Below are 14,734 nucleotides of genomic sequence, written 5' to 3' on the forward strand. Positions count from 1 at the left end.
ATTCAGCTAGTAAAGAGTCCAAGGTTGAACTCGGCTTCCTTACTCCCAATTGTGCTCTCTCCAGTGAGCCACCTGAAAAGTCAGAAATGACTATTTGGGAGCAGAAGGGAAGTAAGTGGAGGAGTGTGCACTCCAGCCGAAGCAGTGTGGGATTGACTTCCAGCCAGTAGACCTGGATTCATATTCTGATTAAAAAAGAAGTGAGTAGGGGAAAGGAGATTGTATGTAGAAGGCTTTCTCAAGGAGTCACAAAAGAGAGAAGACATGTAAGGTGCAAGCTAGTAGGGATGGATAGACCAAGGATGGTTTTTTGAAGATGGGGAGACGTTGGCATGTTTGTAAATCTGCTGCTTTGTGACCGTAATCTCTCTCTGGGCCTGGCTTTTTCATCTGTAAAAAGGAGGGGTGGGGTGGATGAGACCACCCTGCGGACCCCCTCAGCGCCAAACCCACGCTACTGTGACCGTGACCGTGACCGTGGGTGGGTGCGGGAGCGAGGCAGGCGCTAAGGCTGCAGAAGGGATGCAGGAGGCATACAGGGGTCCTCTCTTGTCCGTGCTTTTGTGACTCTGGGGGTGTCTGGGTTAAGTCTGGGCTGGCTGCCCGCACCGCTCCCCCCTTTCCCTCAGGGAAAAGCCCCCAGGTCCCTCTGACGAGACAAAGGCCCCAGGCTGTCGGGAGAAGGGGGTGTGTATGGGGTGGGAGAGAAGTGTGTGCGCATGCGCTGGGGCGCGAGCGCGCGCCTGTCAGTGCCGGGGAACCCAGGCTCTAGGGTGGGTAAGGGAGGGATTGGGGTTGAAATTCACGGGGTGGGGAGGGGGAAAGAGAGAACCACGGGGGGGAAAGGAAAGAAGACTTGCGGTAGGGGCGACGGAGAGACCGGAGGGCCGCGCTCCCGGTCGCTTGAGGGCTCCCTCTGGCGGCCGGAGGAGAAGACGGCGGCGGGGAAGGGAGGGCGCTTGAGGCGGGGAGTCGCGCTTGCGCTCGCGCTCGCGCTCGCTCTCCGGCTCTCCACTTGCTGCCTACTCTGGGCCTCCGCCCCCGCACTACTGCTGCCGCTGCTGCTGCTGCTGCTGCCGCTGCTGCTGCTGCTGCTGAGTTACTCCGTTCGCGGGGAGGCGCCGTGGTCGCGCACTCTGATCCTCGGTTGCGCGCGCCCGCTTTCGCCCACCACCACCCACCTCCGCCCACCATCCACCGCCACCCATCACCGCCGCATCCGCCACCGCCACCACCTTTTCCGCGCTCCGCACTCACCTCGCTCCGGCCAAGCAGGTAAGCGCAGGGGCTTCGGGAAACTGTTTTGCTCTGCTCCCCACCCCCCAGCTCCATCTGTGCACCAGCCTGCAACCGACTATCCTTGGCTGCAGAGCTGGGCTCCCGGCGAGTAAAGAGGGATGTCTTTTAACTAGCCTTCTGACACGCACCCAACCCTGTTGACTGCAGACCTGAGTGGGGAAGGATGGCAGGATTTCACTGTAGACTCATAAAGGGAAGCGTGTGTGGAGGAAAGAAAAAGGGGTTAAGCGTAAAAGCTTTTTTATTAACCTGGGGAGAGGTGTTGAATGCACAGGGTGGGGCGCCGCTTGCAATGACCTCGGAGGAAAAAAGGGAGGGGGGCTTGCTATTCCCTTCCCCCATACTACTTGCCGCAGTAGAGCGAGGGGCATCTTTTCCAATTCCAGCGACGAAGAGGGGGTGGGGTCCAGGGGAGGAAGATGCAATTTGGTTGAAGATGAGGGAGAAGAAATCTCCAGTCTCCCAGAAACCTGCATCCCGTTTGCATTCAGCCCTCGAAGGGCGTGGGGTGGATTTTCGACAACATACCTCCCAACCCTAGGTCTCCTTTGGCTGCACAAGTGTGCTTCAGGTGGAACGCTTACTAGGGTCCCCACCCCCAACCCGGCTTTCTTTCCCAGAATTCAGGAGACATGTTGGCTATGATAGAGTGAATTCGCTTAATTGGGAGGGGTGGGTGAATGGATGGATGCATGGATGGATGGATGGATGGATGGGTGGGTGGGTGGATGGATGGCAAGTTTATCCTTAATTCCTGCTCTTCTTGTTCCCAAAATTAAAAATCGAAAAACATGAATTTTGAGATTGATTTTTCTTAAGGGGGTTCAAGTATTTTTTTCTGTTTCGCTCTCTCCCCCCGCAAAAAAAAAAAAAAAAAAAAAATTAGGACGTGTGTGTGTGTGTGTGTGTGTGTGTGTGTGTGTGTGTGTGTGTCCAGCACCGCGGCTGCGTCCCCGCCTTGGTCACTTGGAAAATCGAGCTGCCTTTTTTTTTTTTTTTTTTTTTTTTTTTTTTTTTTTTTTTTTGCAAACGTCAGTTGCCGCACTAGGGGCTGCAGGCTGCAAGGTGCATTCTGAAAGGGTGGATTTCTTTCTTTTCCTTTCTCGGGTTCTCGTTCCTTGCTTAGTCGCAGCGGGTAGCGCTGTCCGTTCTGGAGCCGGCCCTTCGCCTTGGCCGTGATGGCGGTAAGGGCTTGTCTCTGGATGCTGCAGTAGGTGTGTATCTGGAGTGAGTGTGTGAAAGAGGGAGGGGGGAAAGGAGAAGAGAGAGGGAGGGATGGGCTTTCTACCCCTCCTCTCTTTTTCAAATCGCTGGTGCCATATTTTGCAGTCTGACATGTCCTTATAATGCCGTTGTGATCCCGTTGGCATATTCTCTGTAGGGAACAGGGCGGCATGTGGTGATATAGTTAAAAGCGAGAAGGGGTGAAATCTACTACGAAATCTTAACATTTTGCAACCGCAGGAGAGATGGCCTTAGGGAATCGTTCTCAGAGGATTGTGCCGCTTTGTGTCTCTCTGTTAAATGTTTCGTGTTTCCCCGCTATGGTTTTAAAATCTCGTTTGAGAAGGGTGGTGTCTCCCCCGAACCCTGCCACCCCACCCACCCCCAAGACTGTCACTCTAGAATCAGCAGGCTTTTGTTGAATTGATCCCCCCCCCCCTTAATAACCGAGGAAGCAATGTGACAGCGATGGCAGGGATTACAATAGGCGCTTCTCTTCGCTGTTTCCGGGGTTTTCTGAGAATGTGTCCCCAAATTCCCCGGGGAGGGTTTTCTTTTCCCACCGTGTATGGGAACAGCAAAGGCTTTCCATCATCGCAAACCTCTACTGTCAGCAGCGCGCAGCCGGGACTACGCCCCTTTTAGGACCGGGCACGCGCGGCTGCCAAACTGGACCACCCAGGCTGGCCAAGGGGAGGGTCACAGGTGCTCCCTCGTCCGCGGGGACGCTGCTTAGGATTTGAAAAAATGACCAAAAACAAATTCCCCAAACCCATCCCTCTGACTTGAGGGAGTTGCCTCTCTGCGTCGTTCCTTCCGTGCCAGGAGCTCCCATACCCGCACGCGCCCTGGCGCAGAGTCCCGCTAGTTCATTCCCGGGCCGGGGCACTATCCCGTGGCCACCACCCCTCGCGGCGCGCGCGCGCGCGTGTACGCATCCATGTGCACGCGCTCATACACACACCCTCTGCATATTAATCCACACACAGACCAAAGGTCCTACTCTTCTCACTGGACAGATCCACGCGAGGAGCGGCAGGTTTGCGCGCGCTGCGCAGAAGGACGCCTACATGTCCGCGTGTTATGTAATGTCGAGTATTCTGGTTCCGGCGCCCTTGGGCGAGCCGTGCTTGGGGCTGAGGTGGAAAGGCGGCTGGCCTTTTGCTGAAAGAGGTTCAGGGCAAGGAAGAATTGATAGTAATGCGAGGAGATTCGGTAGCAAGGACCCCAGACGTTTAGGATCTTTTTTTTTAGGGATAGAGTTACAAGGAGTGAAGGAGGCATCTCCAGGCTTCGCTGGAGAATCGGAACCTTCTCCCATAGGGGAGGCGCCCACCAAGAAGCAAGGCCTGATGGTGTCTTTTGCTCTCCTGATGGAAATCACCACAGATTCACTGGGGGAGGAAGGAGGGGATGCATAGAGGAACAGATTTTGGACAGATCTTTACAATAAATTAATTGGCAACAAGCATTTATTTTTAGAAAGTTTCTGTCTCTTTCCCCTCCCCCCCAATACTTCCCAGGAGAACTAGTGAGGAGGTCAAGATCGCTTGCAGCCTTGTGACATGAAAAGTGGGTGGGGTGACATCAGGGAGACAGCCACCAGGAGGGAGCAGTACAAACACGGCGTCTACATCAGCAGCGCTTTCTAGACGATTCTCTTTTCGGGAAGGAAGTTAACAAAGAATAAACACTATCTTTGTAAGGGAGGGATTTGGTGCGGTAGGGAATAGCAGGGAAGTGGGGTCTGAAGTATTCTACTATCTGCTTTCTAAGTTGATCTGAACATTCATACTTGAAATAACTTAGCCCTGCATCTCCTACCCAAGTTAAAGACAGAAAAGGAGGTAATGAAGGGGCTTTGACTGTTTTCCACCTCACCCAACCCCATTTCCAGTCTGTGAGGAGGGGGAACTAGCTAGTCACTTCCCAAAGCATGTATCCATAAGAATGAGGATTATTCTGCTCCTACTAGCCAGGGTTATCTCAGTAAGATGGATTCTGTAATTTTTGACAGGCTGCTATTACTAAATGAATTGTTCTCAGCTTCTATTGATTTGCAGAACAGAAGGGATGAAAAGGGCTAAAATCTTTAGTTCACCAAACCCTAAATCAAAGCATGGGTTAAATTGTTAAAATGCTACTTAATTTTGAAATCCCTCTTCAAATATTTGAGTAGTGACTGGCAAAGATTAGGACAGCTCTCCGTGGAAGAATAATTGGGATGATTTAAAAAAATGTGACTTTAAAAAATTATGACTCTTTAAAACTCTGAACTTTGCTGAAGGATAAGTAATGGATTGTATTGCATTTCATTTCCCAATCAAAGGATGATTGCTATGTAATTTTAGCTTTGGACTTCAAATGACTGAATTTTTTTTAAACTTTCACCAAATGTAATGGATAATGGAATAATCAGTATTGTTTCATCTTTAAGGCAAGCCTGAGATATATTAGACTGAAACAACTGTATTGTAGCTGCTTATCAGGGTTAGAGGACCTCCATAGGGCCTTAAGATGACAAGCTATTAGGTAGAATTTCCAAGAACGTTAATGTACCTCTTTTCCTTCCTATCCCCAGAAAAATTGAAAAAATGCAAGGTACCCAGTCTACTAGGCTAATACCCAATTGTTTTCTTAGATTCTTCAATCTTGCACTGACAGTTCCGCTATCAAAGGGTCGTTACTTTGAGGGGCAGGGCTGGCTTCCTTCCCTCCTTGTTTTCCTGCCTTCTAATGTACTCCTTGGAAGAAACTGCTACCCTAGTGTATTGTTCATTTCTAGAATTAGCTGTGAGCGACATTCAAATTAGTGAATATTATATGTTTCAGCTAAATAACATCTATGGTAGAAATAACTTTTTAGAAAAATCTTTAATTTTAAAAGGTAGTTTAAGAAATATTTTGATGAGGAAAAATAATTGTTTTCATAGTCCTGGGATTTCATTTAATGTCTTCTTATATCTTTAAATTTCAATGCTGCTTGTACAAGGTGTCCCAAAAGTCTTATTTCAAGTTAAGCTTTCCCAGATGTATTTACTATTATCTTTTCTTGTCCACATCTCTTGAATTTCTTTCCTACCTTTCCTTGTTCCCCCTTTCATTTGTAGTAACAATTCTTATGCAACTGGCCATTCATTTTCCTATAGGTTAGTTTCATGGATCCATTAAACTTAATTCTAATTTACCGTCAGCCTATTCCCATAGGAGGAGGTGGAGGCAACAGTTTACTATATGTGCTCCTAAATGAATGTCTTTCCTAGTTCTTAAAAAGCTATCAGCACAAATGGAGACTGGAAGGGTGTGGCTTTTAAATAACTTGTATTAAGCATGCCTCTTCTGACAAGGACAAAAGAAACACATTTCAGACAAACTGCAAAAAAGAAAATACATATGTTTTGACTTAAGTTTCAATTGTTTTGAATCATTAAGAAAAGGTATATATTAGCACTTTTTGGTTTCTTTTGTTTAAATAAATTGGCATATTAGCTCCCTTCATATCAGATTACATCATCTATTAACTGAGGGAGCTTCTTCACCAAATTCCCTCAGCACAAATGTGCTCATCCAGTTTACTATTTTATCTAGCTCTTAATTCATAAGCTGCAAAATAGTCTTGAACAAGTGAATGTTCTCCCCCCACCCCCGAGAATGAGGGGGTAATTGCCCCCCAACTAGAATTTAAGTCCCTCTTCTTCCATGACCAGTGACTTGGAGATAGGATAGGCTCTGGTCTTATAGCCTCTCATAAGGAGAGACAAAGGTGGAGAAGTCCTTGTTGGAGTAGGGAGTAGGGAAGGGGCAAATTACTGGATGCTTTTAGCACAATGAAAACTCATCTATAGAAACATTGTGATATTTTAGCTGGGGTGGAGGAGTGGGGGATGTGTGAAGAGTCCAGTATTATTCAATTGTGTCCAATTTTTTGTGACCCCATTTTGGGGTTTTCTTGGCAAAGATACCAAAGTGATTTGCCACTTCCTTCTCCTGCTCATTTTACAGATGAGGAAACTGCGGCAAACAGGGTGAAGTGACTTGCTTAGGGTCACACAGCTAGTAAGATTTGAAAACAGAAAGATGAGTTTTCCTAATTCTATACCCAGCTAGCTCTCTATTCACTAGACCACCCACCTACATGTGGGTTATTTTGGTTTTCTGTAGCCTGACCAGAAATCCCAACAGCCATATTTAAAATTATTTCCATAAGAAAATGCATTCCAAATTCAAAACAACTGATTTCAAGTAAAGTTTTGGAACACAATCCATCCCTGAAGCATATATTTTTGACAGAAGTTTCTAATCCTGAACTTGCAATTGAGTAGCATAATTAAAATCTCAGTTGAAAGAGTCATCTTGAATTGTCTAGTCTAACCTATAAAGTGATGTAGTGTCACAGTCCCCAAAGTGAGGGTCGGGGCTGCCTGAGGAGCCATGGGATCAATCAATATGAGAGTGGAAAGATGAATTGCATCCCACCTACCCCACAGTGGCCAAGATTTTCCAGTCTGTCCCCTTCTGAGCCAGATGGCAGCCCCTCGGGGTAGCTTGGGATATTCATAGCAGCAACTACATAGGGCTCACTTAGGAACTCCTTCTTCCCTCACAAAATGCCACCCCTGTTATCTACATTACTTCATAGTTACAGAAGTACTTATAAAGGGACAAGTTCTACACTCCAGGACAGTGACCCATTAGAGCCTTGCCTTTTCATTGGGCTCAAGATGAGCAGGCATAAAAGTGTTGAGAGAAGGTAGATCTCATTGCCTTATAGTCCATCCTCATTACAACTGAAACCACTTTCCAGAATTACCAGTGATCTCCTAAGTGCCCATCTAAAGGCCTTAACTTCCCTGAAGCATGTGACAATTGGTTATCATCACTTCTCTCCTCTGAGTTTTCATGACATTAGTCTCATTTGATTTTCCTCTTAGTGACAGACAACCACTCAGTCTCCTTAGTTGGATGATCATATCCTGCTCCCTCCCCATGGGGATCTTCCAAGGCTCTGTTCTGGGTCTCTCCTTATTCTTCCAATTGCCAACTTCAGTGGCTCCCACAGGTCTCACTATCCTATAAATGCAAATCGTGACCAGATCTACCTACCAGCCCTCATCTCTCTCCTGAGCTCTGTTCTTGCATCACCAGCTTCCTATTGGATATTTCAAACTGGTTTATCCCATCAGTATCTCAAATTTAACTTGTCCAAAAAAACGAACTCATGGGTTAACCCAGGGGATGAACAACTTGGAGCCAGAGAAGAAAGGAGGGTGAAGAGAACATTTCACCTTTTAATATATTTAGCTTCAAAAACTGATAATGAGGGACCACCTGTCTGAGATGTCAAGACCAAAAGCTAAAACCAAAATCCTCTTTCAAACTTTTAGCCCCATGTACCAGCATCCTTCCAGGTTCACAACCTCAGTGTGACTTTCTCCCATATAGCTCACACATATAGTCTTGTTATTTCTATTTCTTCTTGGATTAGGTCAGCTAGGTGGTACGTTGGAAATCTGTGTGATCCTGGGCATACGTTGGAAATCTGTGTGATCCTGGGCAAGTCACTTCACTCTGTTTGCCTCAATTTCCTCATCTATAAAATGGGCTGGAAAAGGAAAGGGCAAACCACTCCAGTATCTTTGCCAAGAAAACCCCAAATGGGTTCCCGAAGAGTCAAAGTGAAAGGACTCAACAACAACCTCTTGAATCTTGCTCATCATTCCTCACCTTATCTATAGAAATAGATTGTTACTGCCTCAAGTCTCTCCCCACTCCAGTTTTATAGCTCCCAAAGTGACTTTTTTTTAAGACGCAGATGACTTGCCATCTCATCCAGAAAATTCAGGGGGGAAAACTCAGAAAACTATTATGACTCTATTGATTATGCATAGATAATTCAAGTTTCTTAGTGTTTAATCAGTCAGTTCTCAGTGAGGAAACCTGATATCATAGGGATAAGTGCTAGATTTGAATCAAAACACTTGGGCTACCTACTTGTGTGATCTTGAATAAGTCACTCTCTGGCCTCAGTTTTCTCATCTATGTAATAAGAGGATTGGATTAGGTGATTTTTTTAGTGTATGTAAAATGGGGTTATAATAACAATTCCCTCAAACAGGGTTATAGTGAGGGTTCAGTGAGATAACATATGTGAGGTACTTTTGCAAACCTTAAAGCACCATATAAATAATAACTGAATCTAATTTACATCTAATAAATCCAATTTATAATAAATTATGTTCTTGGATGACAGCACCCAACAATTGGGATTTGCCAAAACCATTTATTAGAAACAGTCTAATATCCTCATCTTATGGATTTTATAGATGAGGAAACTTAAGACTCAGAGAGGTAGAGACTGGTCCATGGTCACCTGGGTATAATGTTCATAGTTGAGTGCTGGCTTCCTAATTCTATCATGTGATTTGTCACCCACCACACTGATTTCATGCCCTACCTAAATCTAGGTAAGTTTGACAAAAAAACCAAACATATAATAATAATCACAGCTCACATTTAAATTTTTTTTTATATTTTCTCTCACTTTCACATAAAAACAATTTTTAACATTCGAGTTTCTTTTAAGTTTTGAGTTCTAAATTCTATCCTTGGATTAGTAAGCCATCTGGTATAGTTTACACATGTGTAACCATATAAAACATATTTCCATAGTAGTCCTTTTGTGGAAGAAAACTCAACCCCCCCCAAAAAAGAAAGAAAGATGGAAAGAAAGTGAAAAAGAATATGCTTTGGTCTATATTCAGTTGCCACCAGTTTTCTCCAGAGACAGACAGCATTTTTCATCATGAATCTTTTGGGAATGTCTTGGTTCATTGTTAATTCTGAGAATAGCTAAAGTCATTCAGTTATTCATCACATAATATTGTTGTTACTGTGTACTTTCTGCTTACTTCATTCTCTATCAATTCATATAAGTTTTTCCAGGTTTTTCTGAAATCATCCCACTGATTATTTCTAATAGCAAAATAATATTCCATTACAATCACATGTCACAATTTGTTCAGCCATTCCCCAGGTGATGGACACCCCCTTAATTTCCACTACTTGACTACCACAAAATAGCTGCTTTAAATATTTTTGTACAAAATAGGTTCTTTTTCATGTCACATTTCTAAAACGACACAAGACTTACAGAGTGCTCCCCTCAAAATACCCCTAAGATAGGTAACATAAGTGTTTTTGTTCACACTTTTTTAAATAAAGTTACTGGAAAACAATGGCTTGCCATGAGGTCTTGCAATTAATAAATGTCAGAGATGTGTTCTAGGTCAGGTTTCCTGCCTATTTCACCATGCTCACTGTCTATCATGTGACTTATCACACTGCCGTCATCTCTGTAAACTTGACAGATACCCAAGGTCAGGTATATATTGCCAGACATTCTCATGGGGCCTGAAAGCCTGCAATAGAGCAGCCAACTTGAGAGCAGTCCCTTGGCTCCAGGCTGAATTAGTTAGCTTGGCTCAGGAGCCTTTTTCTCAAGCACCATCTACTCATAGGCAGCGTGAAATTTGCAGAAAATTACCTGACTACTTTTCAAAATGGAATTCAGTGCAAAAGTGCAGAAGGTATATAGTGAAGTCAAATCTTGGTCCTAACCTCTGATGATAGGGTCCTGATGCTGATTCATCAGACTTCTCTTAGGGAAGAGCATGATCTGTTTCAGGGCTCAGACTTTGAAACTCAGATGTAGTTTCCTAAAAGCCCTTTAGCTTTTACACCATCTCCTGTTTCTTGCCACAATTAAGTTGGAAACTGATGAAGCATTCAGCATCCTAATTCTTTCCAGAAGCATTCTTTCCTCTCTTGTCTTAGCTTTTTGCATGTGACACAGAATAGATTTACTGAGTTATTTCTTAAAGTACTGAGTTGATTTCCTATAATATGATATTCTGATGGCTACTTAATGACTTAATGAGATGTTAACTTGTGTCCTTGGATCTCATTGATTTAAAATCTATGATAGTTAACCTCTATCAAGACCAACTACTGGGCTAAAATTTACCTTTGCACAATAAAGACATGATCTGCTTATAGAAATATGTAATTTCACAGCTGTATTTAACCTATGTAAGACCAACTATTTTGATCTGCTCCAGTTTTCAGTTCTACATTGGTGATCTTGATAAACTGATTACTGTGTTGAGGTAGGCTTAGACTATGTTCTTGGCCTAGTTTTCTGTGATTCTTAAGGATTTCCTTGGGAATCCTCCCTTTATTTATTGGGCAGGAGCCAAGACAAGTTTGGTTGGGCTATCTTAGTAAATATACTACCAAGCATTCTATATACCTTCAATAACTGCCTTCCTAAAATAATAATTTTAAGTAATTTTCTATTTAAAGAATATGCTAATTAGCATCTGTTGAACATTTATTGTAGGAGTTCTTAGCCTAGGGGTCTTTGAATATGTTTTGATTTTAATTGTTTTATTTTAATTTTTATTTGTAACCCTATATATTATATTATTATGCATTATATAAATGTATATATTATGATCCTATATATCTTATTTTTACATTTAAAAACATTATTCAGAGAAGAGATCTGTAGGTTTCACAGGCTGCCACCTGTGGCAATCCACCACACAAGGGTTCTTAACCCCTTACCTGCCAAATGCCTAGTACTAGCCTGGCTATCTCTGTATAGGTTGGAACAAAGGAAGAGGGTTAATACAAAAGAAATGGAAACATAGCCATTGGCTATACATAAAGTTAAGAGATTGGAGGATGTTATCCAAATAACTGGCCCAAAGATCAATCAGGATTTGAATTCAAGTCCTCTACTTCTAAATCCAGATTTCTATCAATTACTTAATCATTAAACATTTTTAAGTGCCAGATGCCACAATGATACTTCTCTTAGAATTCTACACACTTGTATATAAATTTTTTAAAAATAGTTTTCCTAATTTTAAGTACTTTCTTTTCAATCTAGTTTGTATAATGGTGCCAAATTAATCTTTATAAAAGACAACTTTTATGAGGTCACTTCCCTATTCAAGGGCTAACAATATATAGTCATATTGCATATTACATAAAGGCTAAATTCCTCTATAGCTTGAACCCTCCCCTTATCTCTCTAACCTTATATTCTTTTAGATCTCTTAATAATTCCCATCTAAAATAGACTGATCATTCCCTCCTGTTCTCCAAGCCTAGAATAAATCTTCCTTTCTAAATTATCTCAATTCTCCAAAGCCCTGCTCAGGTCTCAGTCCTTCTATGAATATCTCTCTAATTGCCTTAGCCCATAATAATTTCTCTCTTATCCCTACTCTTTTTGCCTTATAGACACTAATACAATATTTAATAATTAAGAGAGGTATACTTTCTAGAACAAGGGAAATGTCTTATATTTCCCCTAGTCAGATCACATCTGGAGTATTATGTTCAGTTCTGGGTACAGCATTTTACAGAGGACATTTATAAGCTGGACAACATCCAGGAGAGCCTGACCAAGATAATAAAATAAAAATGAAATTCATCATATGAATGGATGAATAAACACCAAATGGATCTCCAGGAACTGGAGAAGAAAAGACATGGCAGCACCATGATAGCTGTCTTATAGTATTTGAAAGACAAATTAGGTTATTTCTGTTTATCCACAAAGAGCAAAACAAGAAGAAATGGATGGGAGCTGTAGAGAGGCAAATTTAGACTTAATATAATAAAAGACTTTCTGAAAATCAAAATTGTCTAATAGTGGAATGAACTGCCTTCATTGAGGTTCCAGACACCTGGAAGTCTTTTTGTGAAGTTTGTTTTTTTTTTTTTTTTGGGGGGGGGGGCAATAGAAGGGATATCTATTCAGGTACAGGTTGAAATGGAGGACCTGATGTATTTTTTCCAATCTCAAAATTTTGCATTCTAAGAAAATGCTCCATTATTCTCATGTGAGTCAGGGCTATTTCCCTAATTATATCATAAAACTATTTGAGGGGAGGGAGCATGTTTAATGCTTTTTTTTTGTTACTTTCTTTTTACAGTATTTGTCAAGTAATAAGCTCTCAATAAAGATTTTGTATATTTGTGCACCAATAGATACTTTATTTTTATTTTTTTGTCTAAATTTGTGATTTCAATAGCACAAGGAATTCCTGGTGAGAACACTTATTGCAGAGAAAATAGATGCTATTAATTTTTTTTTTAAATGAGGTCATGTCAAAGCAATCTTTATCATTAAAGATTTGTCATTGTTCAGTCATTTTTAAGTTGTGTCCAACCCTTCATGACCCCATTTTCTTGGCTTTCTTGGTGAAGATATTTGAGTGGTTTGCCATTTCATGGATGTGGAAACTGAGGCAAACAGGGTTAAGTGCTTGGCCAGTGTCACACAGCTAGTAAGTATCTGCGGCCAGATTTTAACTCGCCCAGCACTCTATTTACTCCACCACTTCACTACCCTCATTAAAGCTTATTATTCATTAAAGCAGGCATTCAATTTGCTTGAAAGTAACCCAACTACTTTCCATTTAAACTTTTCAAACATTCAGACTGATGCACATTCCCTTCTCCTCAATTTGTCACATTCTCCTGTAAGTTGGAACAAAAACTGTTCCCATTTTCTCATTATTCTGATTAAAATATGGTCCCTAAGAAAAAGCTACCTGAGTCACTGGGAAAGAACCTCAGAGACTCTGGCTTCCATGAATGGCTCCCTTGTCAGATGAGGCTTTGGAGAAAGTATTTTTAAGATGGAAGTAAGACTCTAAAACAGGCCGACCGTTTCATATGGCAAGTGTGACAGCAAAGCCAAATTTAGGCTTCGTGGTCCATCGGCATTTATAAACTCTAGCAACACGTCCTTCTTTCCTTGCATCCCCAAGGACTTTGAAGAATGTTTAAAACTAATTCATTGTGGACAATAGTCCAAAGTATTGGGGTACAGGGCAGCCCTCGAGGTCTACTTGGAGGTGATTTTAGGTCCCTTCTGATTCAAGGAAGATGCTTTGGGTCCTTTCCAGCACGAATTTTAGATGGAGTAGTTAGCATTTCTTTTCATTTTAATTCATGTAGATGAAGCCTTAATTTATCCAGTAGAGTCCCCTGTGGTTCCCCTCGTTAGCCCCTCAGCTTTCAAAACCAGAACACCCGTGCCTGACCATAGAAGCTCCCTGAGGTCAGGGACAGCATTTGGTTCATTTATTGCACCTCTAGTACTTCGTTTAGCAGTGATTTTTCATTCTTTCCTCATTTGAAAGCCATTCGTATATGCACCATTACAATGCAGGAAGGTACCCAAGAATGAGGGGTGTACTAGAAAATATTTAACAACCAGCTTTGGAGGGGAGTGCAGAGTATAGGACACACTTTTAGGTTTAATACACATTCTTGATATTTTCTCCATTATTTAAGTCTAGATAATTGGCAAAATAATAACTCAAACCCTGATTTGTAGCATTTGCCACTCAAGGTAAATGATCACACTGAAAATTAACAATTGGATCTCTGTTCTTGGAACTGTTCCATCATATCTCTACTAGGAATCCTTAATATACAAGTCCTTATTCTAGGATCCATGATGTGGAGATGTTTTAAGGGGTCTCTCAGGTTAGAAGGAGGAAATGGCATCTATATTTCAACACAATTGATTTCCTTTGTAATCTGCTCAATTTTTTCTGAGAGAATGTCCATAGGTTTCCCTAGACTGTCATAGAAGTCTATGTGCACCTACATACATACATACACAGTTAAGAACTCCTGCTCAGGGGAAAACCCCAACATTTATGAATAGATTTAACCTTTCCCTGGCAGTCTCAGAAATAAGGAACAGAAATTGGAATTAGGAAGCAGTACTGATTAGGTTTTTTAGTTTCTTGGCTTTAGAAAGACAGGAGTGGACAGGGTCATCTTATCACTCTAGATCTCAGCTTTCTCATCTGTAAAATAGGGTCATAATAAGAGTTGTGCTCATTAATCAAAACATGTTCTAAAGAAATAGAGGGATCAGAAAGATCCAAGTTCAGTCTGCTTAATTAGTTGGGTGACTATAGGTAAATCCTCTTGCTTCCTCCAGATAATTTTCTAAACCCCTCAGTTTCTGGTGACCAAGTGGTCATTGTGGAGGGAGTTTCCCTTGTTGGGACTATCCCCCAAAACAATATACAGGGTGCTTTTGTGGCTCAAATAAGGAAATAGATACAAAGTGTAAACTGTAAAGATCTATACAAATACAAGCTGTTTACTGTTA

General features: G+C 42.2%; 1 protein-coding gene across 7 annotated transcripts in view; it reads left to right on the forward strand.

The window, feature by feature from the left end:
* The first annotated feature begins 859 nt into the window (after positions 1 to 859).
* MAPT (microtubule associated protein tau) overlaps positions 860 to 14,734 on the forward strand; it is a 156,513-nt gene continuing 142,638 nt past the window's right edge. For 6 of the 7 annotated variants that reach the window (XM_051994914.1, XM_051994918.1, XM_051994919.1 and 3 more), the window contains exon 1: positions 860 to 1,275. The gene's annotated coding sequence lies outside the window, so the exon portion shown is untranslated. Of the gene's footprint in view, positions 1,276 to 2,370; positions 2,514 to 14,734 lie in introns of those variants that run through there. The other variant, XM_051994916.1, reaches the window with a different exon arrangement.

Source organism: Antechinus flavipes, chromosome 4, assembly GCF_016432865.1.
Source record: "Antechinus flavipes isolate AdamAnt ecotype Samford, QLD, Australia chromosome 4, AdamAnt_v2, whole genome shotgun sequence".
Classification (NCBI taxonomy): Eukaryota; Metazoa; Chordata; class Mammalia; order Dasyuromorphia; family Dasyuridae; genus Antechinus; species Antechinus flavipes.